At 37.2% G+C, this 13,828-nt stretch overlaps 1 protein-coding gene across 1 annotated transcript in view; it reads left to right on the top strand.

The window, feature by feature from the left end:
• The first annotated feature begins 302 nt into the window (after positions 1-302).
• The window catches only part of ADGRG6 (adhesion G protein-coupled receptor G6), a 108,211-nt gene continuing 94,685 nt past the window's right edge, over positions 303-13,828 (top strand). The window contains exon 1 of the mRNA XM_044423491.1: positions 303-396. The gene's annotated coding sequence lies outside the window, so the exon portion shown is untranslated. The remainder of the gene's footprint in view (positions 397-13,828) is intronic.

The raw sequence follows: 13,828 nt of genomic DNA, 5'->3' as shown, positions 1-13,828 counted from the left end.
TGTAAATTAACAAATAGTATAAATAGATTTTACATGCCCTCTTGGCAGTTAAAGATTGATACTATGATATCAGAATGATACATGATCATCTCTTATAATGCAATAATGAGGATCTCATGCTGTTTGCAGCATTTGAAAACTTATTTGGATATTTAGCCTGCTTCACTTGCTAGTGTTATTGCTAGGAAGTTGTATTTTCATAACTGTGCACATCATATGTATTGGTTACTATGGATATATACACATTTATGCATATTTTAAGATAGTTCACAGGACTGTGATCTTCATTGTTCCATAGGATGTCTTATGAGAGCCAAGTGTGGTGCTATCAGTGGAAATGGAAACGACATTTGCTGTTCCTGTTTGTTCTCTGTCTTTTATGTGTACAGTATTCAGGTAAGAAAGAAATTTTATTTTGGTCTCCAGAGAACTCTAGTTTAAAAAATGGACAGATTTATAGAAGATAATTGTGTTGATCTTACCAGGGTTGTGAGGAAGACAGCTGAATTTTTGTACTGACATTGATAAATATGATCTTAATTAGTGTCACTTGAATACTGTTGTATCAGTACTCCCCTGCCATTTATAAATAGCCACACTTTGATGTTCCTGTAAAAGTAATAATCCAGTGATAAGCGTAACTTCTACTTAAACAATTCCTAGAAAAAAAAAATACTAATCGGTTTCTTATTCAAAAACCAATTTCCTTTAAGCATTACAATCCCTTACAAGAGAGTAAGTCTTGTAAGGGAGAAATTTGCCAGAAAGTTGAATTTAATTTTGAAACAAAACAAAACAACTAATGGTTAGTATAGTGCATTTTAAGTAAGGTATTTCATCCACTCACTCAGTCTTCTGTATGGAAGTCAGAAGGTAACTTAGAATTATTGCCAAAATGTTTACAGTGCAATCCTCTTGCATGTTTACTTGAAAGTAGATTTCTGGCAACTTTCTCAAGCTGCTGCCCATCCAAGAAGGGTGATAAATGATTAGCTCTTTGAGGTATTGAAAGCAAATGGAATAGTTTCTATAATCTATTTTTATGCAGTTCATGGCATGCTCTTGCAGAAAATAGGATATTCAGTCAGTCTACTGGCATATTTCAATAGGATGATTCTGAATATAAGTGAATTGCAAAAGACATGAAAATATATACTAGGATTGTGAGGGTTTCTTGAGTTGTTTTAACAACAAAATAGTCTAAGTGTCTTCCAATGTAGCTTTAAAAGAATAATAATCCAGACAAAAAAATTAAGCAATAATATTTATTGTATTTATTTTACTTTGTGTATTCTGGTTTTATTGGATTTTGATAACATTATGATTTTAGTGCTATTGATATTAATTGTCTGTTGTCTTGTGTGTTTCATATTATGTCAGTTGTATGGATTTTAATGATGTGAGCCACCCAGAGAGCTTTATGGCTAGTGGGGTGGCATACAAATCAAATAAATAAATAATATCTGAGACAAAGCTAAAGAAAGCAGGAAAAAATCAACAATAAAACAAGCCTCAGATGCCAGAGTTAACCTGTGCTTACTACTAAAGTTCATTCAACTTTTATCTTTATCAAGCTGGTGCGACATGCAAATCTCAACATGCAAGTATTTGCTGGTATTTTAAAATTTTGTACACTAGTTAAAACCCAGAGAGCCTCTTATGGAATGAGTGGTGAGTAAAAAATAAAGAAACTGCTCTTCTGTCATCCTGGGGCTAGCAAGTTAGAGCTGCAGGCACTGAAATTCCAATTTTGGTACAGAGAGAAGGGCAATATTTATCTGGTATTTTTATTAATGCTTTATGAAAGTTCCCTCGTGCTGTCACTGCAGTGTTGATGCATAAATTAGTGTAATACTTCTTTGACTCATGCATGTTTCTGAAGACTTTTTTTAAAAAAACCCATATTTATTGTAAAGAGAAAATAACCAGAGTTGCAGTAGGAAAAAAAAGTTCTTAGTTTCAAAATGTTTTAACCTGTTTTGAGATTTATAGATCTTTTCCAAGAATGTTTTCCCCTCTCTGCCCCCACCTGCCAACAACTTTTCTGCTTATCACCCTTTTTGGAAAGAAAACTGTTGTTATAGCTCATTTAGAAACCTTACTGCTGTTTCCATCATCCAAGAAAAACAGGTTTACTTGTTTGTTTGCTTGCTCCTGTCATGGATTACTGCAACTCTTTAGATCTTGAGAAAAGTGTTTATCCTTTTTTTTGTCTTAGCTTTGGCATATTAAATAAATTTATACGTCTGGAACAGGTGCACATAAGTAGGAGAAACATAAATTATTGCATATTCATAACATATATTACTTAGCAGAAAGCCCCACTGGATTGATTCTGTTCTCTTACTATGGCTTTCATTGCCTGTTGCTTTTCATTCATCGTTCAAAATAATGCAAACCAGGAATTAGTCATTTAGCACTGTTCTCACAGTCCTAAAACCAGTGCTTTTTTTGTAAGAAAAACGGTGCCGGAACTCATGAAATTATTTAGCTTTCGCATGTAGTCAATCACTGTACACACACCCACACATCTCAGTTGTGTAACGAAACATAATGGTCGCCGCCCGCAGTAAGCACTCAGCACGCGACCACACGACCAATCACAAGCCAAGCAGCGCCACAAGCCAAGCAGCGCCATCACAACCAGCGCGGACAAAGCACGCATGCTTTGGATTCGACACACAAGCAGCCCGCATGCACCGTTTTAATGATTTTGCCGCCAACCTGCTACACTCGACAGGGCGATTCAAATCTGCATGGACCAAACATGAATTTTTCAAAAGTTACTTTTAAAACTTGAAAAATCTGTTGAAAAAAGGTGCTGGAACTCTGTTCCGGTGCTTTCTATGACAAAAAAAGCACTGCCTAAAACCATTGAGAAGTCTTGAAGAAACCTTTTTGACTATTATGAGAGCTTTAACATACACATTTAGTCTTCAAAAGTAGTTTGTTTTTTAGAAGACTTTGCAAGCAAAAATGTGTGAGGAAAAACTTAAAGCATTTTTCACATTCTGACTAACTCAGTTTGATGTGAAAACAAGCCATAACTGAAGAAAGTCCTTCAGGAAGCCACTTCTCATTATGTCTGCAGTTTAACATGGTTGTGCGTCAACGTGTATATATAAGAAGGGAGGCAAATGATAGGCAGATGAATGACTCTAAATACTCTAAAGCCTCATGAATTCTACTAATGACATCATTCACTTCAAAGCCATGGTAAAATTGGTGTATTTAATTCATTTTGTCCTGTTGGATGACATGCATCTTTGGTGGAATACGTTTAAGCAGACAGACACCTTAAAAAGTCTGCTTTCTTTTCTTTGGATGGGCTTGTGCAGCTATAATCCATTAGTAGTGCGCCTTAAGAAAGTGGAAAGCAATAGGTCATAGAACAAAAACTGAACTGAATTACCAATAGGGGTACCTGGTTGCTGGGGTCTTCTAATTGCTTTCAGTATGAAATTCACAGAAAAGTAGTGCTTCTATAAATAAGCAAAAGAAGGTTATGTTTTTTTAAAGCACCTGCTAAACATGTGATATGTTTCATATAGGGAATCACAGATTGATTTGTTCTCCAAAGTCACTGTGAAAAAATGTTATATATTTCCATCTAAAGCACAGCCTTATTATTAGTAGAGAAGTTTGGACATTTTATCTGATAATAGAATCCCACTTGTTACAAATGTCTAACAACAAAAATAATTAATTTAAATAGTTGACTTTCTAGGTAGATTGAAAAAATCTTTAATGGAAAACAAGACACATGGGGCAACAGCTGGAGATGGCTTCTTGACATTCATAGAAACATAGAAACAGAACTAGCCAGAAGGGTCTCCTGGGCTATCTAGTCTGACCCCCAGCTGCAGCAGGCTTCAGTCATAACATGCGTACCATGGCATGTAATTGGTCAGTGCCTGAAATAAGATAGGAGTAGTAAACTCCTACCTGACCCAGCAAGGCCCTTGTGATGTTCTTGTTTGATTCTTCCATCTGAGTCTTCTCAGCCACATGTGACATACTTTGGAGATGAAGGAGAAACTCATTCAGTTAGCTTTAATGCAAAATTCCCTAATTCACAGCTTCTCAGGCGGAAACACTGATTTGTAAATAGTATTGCAAATTCTCTGAATGTTTTGATGGAGTTCATGAAAGAATCCATATATTAGTACAAAAACATGTGTATATTGTTGAAAATAACATACAATGCATATAACATATGAATGCACATAAAACCATTTTTCACAGTATTGCAGAACTAGGTTTAAGAATGGAAAAATGAAAGTGACAGTAACCAAAGTAAGGTATGTGTTCATTCTTAGTAAGTGCCACATGATTTTCATCTTAATATGTGGAATAGCTTAGTGGTTCCTCAATATCAGTAAGTCCACCACCCACCCATTGGTATTTTGTAAACTTCCTCTTCCATTATTTCTATTACCTTTCATGGCCACAGGTTTTTGCTTAATTCAAGGCACTGAAGTTCAAACTGTGTAATTAGTTTATTAAGAACAATCTATTCTAGATATATGACATTTGTTAGTTTCATTATACAGTTAATATTTTACATTTATTGAAGCATTTCTTTAAAAAGGAAGTGCAGATCCTTCTGTAGCATGCTTTTGAACTAATTTCACTCCACGTCATATCCTTGCCTAGGATGTAATGTTGACTTCTGTTTGTCCAGAGGGGAGATCTGAAGGCAAGAAAATACTCAGGTTGTCATATCATCCAAAGAACTGGGCCTTACTGAAATTCCAGGCTTTCCATTCAGTGTCTATCTAATCATATGCCTCAATTATGTTAATCAAACCAAATAACTTATTTTGGCTGTGTCATTGTGGAAAAAAGTCAATACTTCATAAAAAATGTTCTTCATATAGAAAGAGAAGCCTTTGGTTTAGTTGACAAGCTATTTACACAGGCCAGTAACAAATTCAAGAACAGTGGTGGTGCCGGTGGAATATAATTTCTGTTTCCTCTCTCCATCATAGTAGATGGATCTCCCTTCTGCACCTTACAGCCTTTGAAAGGCAAGATAGTGGTGGTGTTGCTAATTAACCAGACTACCTAGAAGCCTATATGGGAGAATAAACATATTATGGTAACAGGGCTGGCAAAAGAAAAATAAAACTCGCTATAATAATACATAAATACAAAGAAGCATAGGCAATCCTTAAAAAAATACATTTTGTAGCAAAGTTGAACATGAACCAAGCAATACACTGTCCTAATCTGGAACCTGCTTTGAGGGATAGACCACAGCTTTGTATTAGGTAAAGCATTAATAAGGAAGATGGCACTCAGTTTCTGGGATGGGAGACTGAGTTTCTAAGTTGGAAGTAGATTTCGAGGCATGCTTGAACCCTGGAACTGGCCCACCTCTGCTCACAAAACTACATGGTTGAAAGTATGCCAGGATGCAGTGGGACAGGAAGTTGTTTGACATTTTCAGCAAACCTCTTGGACTGCAGTGTCTAGATTACATTTTGTTTTCTGTTAGAACCTTCCTTCTCAGAAACTCTCATTCGTCACTGGCCACTGTAGCTATAATGCCTTCTCACATGATTTTTCAAAACAAAAAATGAATTCCTTTGTAGTTTATATTTTAGTGTAAAATTATTTGGTTTGATAATGGCTAATCTTACATGGGTTTCATTAAAAAGGTATGACTTTCAAATAGCAGTGGGTAGTGTGATGGGAACAGGGAAATTGAAACCACATTTCTGTGGTCCCATCACCATTTTTCAATGGCTTCCTTTGCTCTGTTTGTATACCCATTATAGAAAATGCTCTGTATTGTATGGGTTGGAGACTAAAGAAGGACTGCAGGAAAATATGAATGCAGTTAACTTAATCATGAATGATGAATGATGATCACAGCTTTTCAGTAGTCCTTTTTTTTCTTGTCTGTGAACTCAGTTCAGGATGAGTTTCAGAGTGGCTGCTGCAGTACTTCTTGAACAAAGTTGGTTTTGTTTGAACACTTGCCCTGGCTGTTTAGTGTTCCTATTCCCCTAATTAATGGTGCAGTGACAAGCTCATACTATTGAGCTGAAGTCATCTTTTATTCTCAAGTGATTATTAGGTGGAGAAAAGAGCTCATGGCTTAAGTTATCACAGAGGAATTTGTGGCAAGTGACAGGATCCTTGGTGCTCGCCTCTTATAAAGAAGGGAGAACTTCTTCCAGATCTGAAAACAATGTATTACCGCGCATCTCTCTTTTGTGGGGGATTTTAATGTTCCAGTATATTTTATGCATGACCTTCCCTAAGACACTATCCTTGTGGAGAGTTCCTAGTGCAACTCTCAGCACCATTTTAATGCACGCCTCCCATAGGCTAGCTCTGATCTCCATGGGAAGGGTGGCCAGGCAGGGTCATCCAAGATCAGGAAGTTGCAATCCGTACTTGTTCTCCTCCAAATTATAGAAATAATTAAGTGTGGCTATCACTCAATTGCAAACATATGGGGACTCCAGAACACATAAAAACCTCTGTAACTAGTCCAGGAAACATCTTGAACTGACCCATTCAGAGCCCAAAGTAAAAACTCCATACAGGAAGAGTTGCTAGTACTGGCATGTGCATTAGCAGTCATTAACAACCAGCAGGATTAAGAATGTCCACATAGAAGCTGCATGTACAACTGCCATGGCATCTCGCTCTAGATATCCTGTTCAGTTTTATACATGGCCAATATGGAAACTGAGCTTAAGCGCCTTCTTTTCAATTTTACACATATCCTTTCATTTACAACATTTCTGGCTTATTCTCACATACTCAGTTTGGGCCAAAGCCAGGCCCTTTGGCCTCCTTCCCAAAGCCTGCTGAATACAATAAATTCAGACCTCTGACAAGGGCTGTTTTCCCCTGTTTCAGCAACCTGTTGAGTGGAAAGGGAGGAGAAAGAGAAAAAAGGAAAGTAATAAGGTAACCTCACTCTGTTTTGCTCTAGCTCCACCCAAAGCTTACATCAGCTCTCAGCTATGCCCAGCTGAGAGGGCACCCTCGGAAAATGAGACCATCCACACAAAAACGGTATCCTGTCTTTGATTTAGGAGAAACCCTTTCATCAAGTAACCAAATCTACCAAAATGTCCCTTTCTAAAACTCAGTGTTCAGTCAGGTCAGCCTGAAGTGCAGTTTAGGTGCAACTTTAAGGGTGAAACAGACTGTTCTTTCCCTTCCTCTTCTGCTCCACTCTTCTTTATTCCTTTGGTTTGTGTTCCTATTCCTTCTCCATTTTAGTATTCCACTTAGTTTGGTTTTAAACTTGGTTCTTTCACATTCCTTCTCTTCAGAAAGTTTTCACAGAATACCTTCCAGAATACAAAGTTTCATGACAGTTTTTTGAAATGGTTTTTCACTGGGAGGTTACAATTAACTCAAAAGGACTTCTTAAAATCACATGAAAGGGCATTGCAGTGTTTTTAGATAATTAAACACATTCAGATAAATGTAATGAGGCAAATTATTTTTATAGTAAATGATTGCAATTCAAAGAAATTTGGCATTTAAAATTTAAAATGTCTAGAACTATTAAATCATTTTGTTTGTTGGTTAATTGGTTGGTTTGCGTATTTTTACAAATTCCCTCTCTTCATAATTCTCGAGGACAGGCTGATGCTGTCTGTGGTTGAAAGGAAATGGTCAGCAGCAGACTAAGAATAATGATAGGCTGCAGCCATCCTATTTAGAACTATGTCTAGCTGTGCATTAACTGTGTTGCCATACTTGTTCATCTGTCATCCACTAGAAGATTATGCAAAGGTGCAGTTCATGCAGTTTGTATCGAGTATAGTGAGAAAGTCATGGAAGATGACAGAAGTTTTTGCACCATGTTGGAAAATACACACACTAGATTCTTCCTTGCAAATGTCAATTGTGGAAAGGAGATATATAGTGTATTTTTCCCTTTACAAGAAACATATATTATAGCAAGATACTGTCCAGTTTAAATCTGGCAGTATTTGCTAATAAGCATTTAATAGTAATAGGTCCATTGCCTTAAAAAAGTTGCCGCTATAGTGTTAAGTTTTCATAATGTTGAAAGAGGATGTGAAAATAAGAATCTGTGAATGTTTGGCAATGTGGTGTGTCACCACTTCTGGTTTTGCAATGGAGAATCTTGTGAATATTTGAATCGTAATATTTGAAAGGGAAATATGTCTGTTTTCTGTCTATGATATCACCATATCATATAATGACAAAAAAGTGGCACTTAAGTAGCATTTTGACTGCCTTTCTGTGAAAGATCTGAAAGACAAGGCCCACTGGGGGCATTGGTATCACATGTTTTTATTAGGTTTTGCTAAGGCTAAGTAAAAGCCATCCTAAATAAACTCTCATATTCTGCTGGCCATATTTTCTGCTGAGAATGGCATCTTCCATCTGGTTTGGTGGGGCTGATGTTGGCTCAGAAGCTCTGTTAATCAGGCCAACAATAAGAATGGACATTTGTTTTCTTCTCTTATTTGAATGACAAGTGAAATTCTCCAACTGAATCTGGTGATGTACAAATTAACATTCTAGGTCCTATAATCTTTCCTTCCTTCAAAGTAAGCTTTAAAGCATTCTACTAGCCCTATTCAGTAATAATTCTCAGAGCCAATAAAGCCACAAATTGAGTCTGGCTAACCGTCCATGTTACTACTTACCCATCCATGTATAATCTGCATGTTTTCAATCCAAGCTTAAAGAGGATTTTTTGCATTGACTATTAATTATTTTTGTCCACATTGTGTTGAAAGATATATTGTCACTTCATAATCAAATTGCTGTGGTGTGTTGGCTCCTAATGATAGAATATTTTAATCTCAAAAACATAGTAGTAAATGCTTCTTATCTCAAATAACCAACTTCTGCTTTTGTTAATGCCAAATGCATGAAATGCTAAATGGACATCTTGTTCTCAGTGGAAAAAAACCACCCACACCCCCCCACCCACGCACACACACATACACACACACTTCCAAGGGAAAGAAAAGTGTTACTGCTGAAAAAAAAAATTAACTGCTTTTATTGGACATGTTACAAGGAGTCTAGTTTAAGGTATAATGTAAGACCATGACTGTAGTTACAAATCCTGCAGAAGTGAAAGGAAATCTTAATAGTGTTCAGATTGATTATTTTACATTAATTGAGACAATTACTCTAATACAGGCTTAATTTCCAGGTAACATAAATGGGCTAGAATGTATTCGATCCATTGTAGTACGTTAGCAGTAATTTATCCTATAGTGTAACCACAAACATTTCCCTTCATTTGTTGTGATATTTATCACCTGCTGTTTGTTTAGAAACATTATGGTTTTGAATTATTGATCTTGTCTGCCTCACTGAATTTAGACATATTGGAATATTAAATGCTAATAACAATTTAATCTCTTGCCATTTAAAACAGCCCTATGAGGTTCTTTTTTTGGGGAAATCTGTATTATAGTTTCTAATTGGGGTATCAGGAGACGAAATGGAAATGAAATGAAGATTGAGTTACTTTATTCCTTCATTCCATTTCTTTCGTTAGGAGCACAGGCAAATTGTAAGCTATGTAAAGAACTTGTGCAGAAGGGAATGGCAGGATGCCTAGAGCTTATAGAGGGGTATTTGTATGTTTTAATGAGTAGCAAAATGAATAAGTGCTTCCAGAATAGGATACTTTTGATGTGAAGATCCTCAACCAGATGAAAGAGCCCAATTACAAAGCTAGGATATAATGCCAAGCTTTTCTGCTTCCTTAGCACCTTTAATTCCAACATCTTCAAAAAGACCAATGTTTATACTCCCAAACACTTAATATTTGAGACAAGAATTTCCTTTAGATCTAAGAATTCTTGCTAAGCAATTCCCATGTGACAGAACAAATAAATTGGAAGTGTTTCTTGTATCCTGAGGTATTGAGAATCCCTTACAAATGCAAGTTGTCAGCTTCTTTATAAGAAGCAACACTGACCCTCTGCAAAGATTGGACTATATACGAGTATGAGTATGGTTTGTATTGATACTGTGTCTATGGCTTTCCTGAGTTTTGTGAGGCTATCTAGTATTAGCATGGAAACACCGCACACAATTGAGCAAGCGGTTTGAAAAACTCTGTAAAGCACCATGTATGCTGGCAGTGCTATATAAATAGCAAATAAATTAACTGGGTGTCAATATGTCATTTTCAACAAACAAGTAGACCCTTGTTGCCAGAGACCTGACATACTAGCACACTAAAATTTTTGCTGAATGTTTTTCAGTGCACCTTTAACTTTGTTTGCTCATTAAAGTCCATTTGTTTTATTTCCTAACTTGATTTTCTCCATATCATGGAACCAAGACAAGAACCAACAACCACTTTAGAAATGAATGATAGTCAGCGAGGTATCAAGGATAAATGATTAGCTAATGGGGATAGAATTGTAAATTGATCTTGCAATCATAAGGTGAGCAATCCTGCTTTTATATTGAAAATTTCTGAAATCTGTGACTGTAACTTTCCACAGAATACCTCTTTATTACTGCAGCTTAGTTGCATATTAGTAATGATGGTTACTTGTATGAAATTAGATTTCCAAAGAGATCAAACCTGGTGTTTTTTTTTAACCTGTTTTATTTTTAATAGCACAGCTCTATGCATGTCTTGATTTTCAGCAGAGCTTGATTAAGGAGTTCTGCTCAGTCTTTAAGTTACACAAATTGTTGCTCATAACAGAATGTAGCAACAGGTTGCGAAAGTGTGATGCTGCATCATATGCACAAACTTAATAGTAGATTCTCTTCTTGCGTATTGTGTAAAGTGTTTCTTCAGCTAGCACAACTTCATTTGCATGGGATGAGTACTCATAGAATAATCATAGAATAGTTGGATACTACTCAGAATAAATTCTAGTATTATAGTAACTCTAGCTGCTAGGGTCTAGAGTAACTCTGCTATTCATAGACTACTATATACTATTATAGTAACTATAAAAAATAGCTTTTATCTTGTCTTGGGAATATTCAGCCATTGTAATGTTGTAGTACTAAACACTCTATGCTCCAAATGGGCACAATGGAACTTATTTCTGAAAACACATGCGGATTATACTGATCTGGGTAATAGTTATTAGAAGATAAAGTTTGTGTAATAATGGCATTTGTAGCTGTGCCAAGAACTTTTTGATATTATTTCCTGAAAAGTGAATGTTTTCTTAGAACGGGAGATCTTTTCATTTGTAAATCAAATAAAAGTATTTGAAGAAGCTTTTATGCAATGATTCACATAGGATGTTACACCCAAGCCCAACCAATGGAATATAAACAGTCCATTATGTATCACATTTAAATATTACACTGATTTATTGCCTTATATTCCTGCTATGTGAAAACTGCACAGTATTTTACCCATTCTGGTTTCTATGCCATCTTTTATTTTAAAGTCTAAAGAGCAAAAGCACCAAAGAAATAGAAAGAAAAGTGTGTCAAGAAAAGAAGAAATGCACCCAAATGATTTATTCATCTAAATATTATGCTTCAAATTATGAATGTAGAAATGTATAATATTAAGATCCATTGCTTCACTGTTATGCCCATTGCACATTGGAGCGTGCCCTGTGAAAATATCTACAGAGCACCTCATATATTAATTTCAGGCATATTTTATTATTTGATCAGGCAGTATTTCACCCTTTCAATGCTGGTACAAACTGAAATCTCTTGTAATAGTATCCAAATATAGTAGGGCATGTTTTGTCCTGCCAGTGAACTCTGTAGCAATGCTTACAGACAAAATATTCTCTCTCATGAATGTGCATCAATATACAGTGGTACCTCGGCTCATGAACACTTCAGTTCACAACCAAATCGGGTTGCAAGCAAAAATTTCATAAAAATTTTCACTCAGATGGCAAACTCTACATTGGGTGGCAACCACAGTCGCAGCCATCTCCTCACCCCCCAAGTGGGAGATGGCTGCAATCGTGCTGGGGGGGGGGGGGAGATGGCCGAGATTGCGCCTGTCTTTCCTGTACAAGCGTGCCCGCGATTGCGCCCATCTTTTCTGCAGGAATGCAACCACGATCTTGGCCATCTCTCCCACCCTCCAGTACGATCGTGTCCTGTCTCTCCCTCTCCCAGGGCACCCCATTCGCATCCGTCTCTCCCTCCCCCAGCACATCCTGTTCACACCCGTCTCTCCCCCCTCAGTACGCCCACAATTGCACCTGTCTCTCCTCCCCCCCCCGCATTTGTTGTGCTGGGGGGGATGGGGAGATGGCTGCTCTTGTGCTGGGGTGGGTGGGGAGATGACCAAGATCTTTGTTGTTCTTTGTCACTTTGCTTCACATTTTTCTGATAAAAAAATAGTTACAGAATGGATTAACCATATTTACATTGAACCTTATGGGGAAATTTAACTTGGCTCATGATGACCAATTTGAGTCACGACCAGAGTCCTGGAACAGATTAAGTTTGTGAGCCAAGGTACCATGGTATTGGAAGGAAGAATCAAAACCATTCGCAATGGGACCTCTTACCGTGATAGATATTGGAGATTTCTGTGTAACATTTCTTAAGGAACACCGACATCAAACTTGCCAACCCTGCTTTTTAAAAGCAGTTGTGGGCTGGAAAGAGAGGCTGGAAGGAAATGTTCAGAACACTTTTTGTACATGAGCAGTGTATGTGAACTTCTAGGTCACTGTTAAAGCTGTTTATGATCAAGATACAACTTTACTATTCTGTGCTTGATACATTATTTTAATACACTGGAATAATGAAAAAATAGTGTGATTGCATGGTGTTGTTTTCATCTCTTAATGGAAGTCAATGGGGGCATGACTTTGACAGAAAAATGGCCTGCAGAAAAGGAGTAGGCAGCTTCACCCACCCTCAGGCTGGATAATTCAGTGAATTTGTTTCTAAGTAAGAACATAGGACCACACTGTTAACCTCAAACTGCAATGGATGCAGGTCAGAAAGAAGACCCTGTATGGGATTTTTGGAGGAAAGCTGAAAGAGATCATTCACTGAAGCTTAGTGTCAATATACAACTTAAAAAACATTTCTGATGAATTTGAAGTTCACAGAAAGAACAGACTTGCATTGCTGAACTCAGCTGACCATGAGCCAGAACTGTAAGCTGAAACCGGAGACACTATTACAGAAGAAAGCAAAAAGGAAAAAAAAAGATGGGATGGAACTCAATAGCTAAGGACAGGTGAAAAGCAAAAGATGACAGAAATAGGGTCAGGACCTTGAATACAACTTTTCAGCAACTATCGTATATGAACAAAAAGAACTATTACAGTGGTCAGTGCAAAGACATAGATTTACAGCAGAGGGAAAACAAGAGAGCTCTTCCAAAAGCCTAAGCAATCAAAGGGAAATTCAGACTTTGATTCAGGATGCTGTAAGGGCAAGAGGGGAACATTCCTATTTCACCAGGAGAAGATTTAGAGAACAATATACAGAAAAAATAAAAAGATGTCTGACTTATTTAGAGAGAAATCCTATGAAGAAGTACCTTCAATACTAGAAAGCAGAGTAAGAGTTGCTCTGAAAGTGCTTGGAAGAAATAAAGCACTTAGAGTAGATACACCAATAGAATTATTCCAAGCTGCAGAGAATGAATCAGTCAAAATCCTATTGTGATGTCCAGACGGTAGGTGTGTGTGTGGGGGGGGGTGGAATGCCAGGTCCAGGGCACTGTCACAAGCAGGGGTTCATAGCTTCATTGAGGGACCAGAGGCTAGGAGCACAGCCAGCAGTCCAGGATCAGAAGCACAGAAAGGAACTGTCCAGTGCAATGCAGGGAAAGCATGAGCCAGCAGCAGTCCAAGATCAGTTACTGTGTGAACAGTCATAG

Source organism: Varanus komodoensis, unplaced genomic scaffold, assembly GCF_004798865.1.
Source record: "Varanus komodoensis strain SLA01 unplaced genomic scaffold, ASM479886v1 scaffold1, whole genome shotgun sequence".
Classification (NCBI taxonomy): Eukaryota; Metazoa; Chordata; class Lepidosauria; order Squamata; family Varanidae; genus Varanus; species Varanus komodoensis.
Note: the sequence above shows the minus strand (reverse complement) of the source record. Positions and strands in the feature narration are given on the sequence as shown.